Below are 2,046 nucleotides of genomic sequence, written 5' to 3'. Positions count from 1 at the left end.
CATTCTCTTTTGTCATTTTCAATTTGTAATTATCAAACTGCCTGACCGAGAGGCAGAACAATTAGTGTAGTCTTTCCAAGATGTGTAAAAAGAACTGCCTGGAGCCGTTGTTAAAAACAGAGATTCCCACCTCTGCTGAGTGAGAGCCCCCAGGGCAGTGCCCTGAAAATATTTTAATAAGTTTGAAGGTGATGTGCATTAGCTAATAGGTAGAGTATTGGTATTAGTCGCTCAGTAGTATCCGACTCTTTGTGACCCCCAGGGACTGTAGCCACCAGGCTCCTCTGTCCATGGGATTCTCAAGGCAAGATTCCTGCAGTGGCTTGCCATTCCCTTCACCAGGGCATCTTCCCAACCCAGGGATTGAACCCAGCTGATGGGTAGGAGGACTTAAACAGAGTTCAACTCTGTGATTGGTTTATTATGTTGAAATGAAGAGCTATTTACTTCATTTAAGTATCAGTTTCCTCCTCTGCAAAATCAGGACGATGGTAGTCTCTCCCTTTGGGTTTTATTGTGAACACTGAATGATGTCATGTGTGCAAAATATTGATCACAGCGCTTGGCACAAGTGATCAATGAGCTGCTTCCATTTTTGCTGGCATTATTGTCATTTTATTCAAGGAGTGTGACATTTGTGACTCAGCCAAGTGGAGGAAATCATGCATAGAAATGATAAATGGAATGATTCTAGGGAAAAGGATGAAGGAAAAGAATCTCCGACAGGTTGGATGAGGACTGTGGCATTCTAGGTTAGAGTCAGTGGAGAAAATGGACTTGAGTAGAGTTCCCAGGGTGACCGAGGGCATGCAGTTTTATTCATATCCATGCTCCAAGTATTTGCCTGTCTTCCCTCTCTGGGAGGGAATCAGGTGCTTGGCTCATTTGCCTTGATAAGAAGCAGTTTTGGAAGACCTAGGACATGATACAAGTTTAATTGTTCCATTATATTATTTTAGGGACTTCCAGGGTGGTGCAGTGGTGAAGAATCTGCCTGCCAATGCAGGAGATTCAGGTTCAATCCCTAGGTCGGGAAGATCCCCTGGAGAAGGAAACAGCAGCCCACTGCAATATTCTTGTTGAGAAAATTCCATGGACAGAGAAGCCTGGAGGACCACATAGGGTCGCAAAGAGTCAGACGTGCTTGAGCACACAATATTATTTTACTTTGTTATATTTCTTTTGGCTCATGCTGATAAGAGGATATTATTACCTTGCATAACCAGGTATATCAGAGATACAAATTCATGGAGTTCTTATAACAACGAATTCATTTATTTATTCATTAATTCAATACCCATTTGTTAAGCACCTGCTGTGTGCCTTTTAAGCACAAGGGACACATCAGTGACTAGTGGAGGGAAAACACTCCTGCCCACGCAGAGTTTATGCTCTTGTGTATGACAGGGAGGGAGACACTAAAGAAAATAAATAAGAAAATTATGTGATGATAAAGAGAAATAAAAACCAGCAAGGAAGATAAGGAGTACAGGCAGGGTGTGTATGTGTGTGTCTATTGTGTGCACACGCTTGCATGCAGAGTGAGGCCACGTCACATGGAGCCTCAATAAAGAACTTTGGCCTTAAGCGCTATGGGAAGTTTCTAAAAGGTTTTGAACAAACAACATTTTAAAAGGATCTCTTTGGCTTCTGGACAGTACATTCCAGAGAGGCAATGGAACTCGGAAGTGTGCTATTAAAATAAACTAAGAGAGAGGTGGTAGCTGCCTGGGCCACGGTGGTGGCAGTGGAGATAGTGACGAGGGGTCAGATGCTGGATATATTAGGACGGTGGAGCCAAGAGCACTTCTCCTGGATTAAATATGAGGAAGGAGGAAAGGCGAGGAGTCAAGGAGGACTCAAATGAAATGTTGGAATTACTATCCCCTGGGATGAGATAGTCAGAAAATCACCTAGAGGAGGGCATGGCAACCCATTACAGAATTCTTGCCTGGAGAATCCCATGGACAGAGGAACCTGGAAGGTTACAGTCCATGGGATCGCAAAGAGTCGGACACGACTGAAGTGAATTAGGATGCCCAGATG

This window comes from Cervus elaphus, chromosome 28, assembly GCF_910594005.1.
Source record: "Cervus elaphus chromosome 28, mCerEla1.1, whole genome shotgun sequence".
Taxonomy (NCBI): Eukaryota; Metazoa; Chordata; class Mammalia; order Artiodactyla; family Cervidae; genus Cervus; species Cervus elaphus.
Note: the sequence above shows the minus strand (reverse complement) of the source record.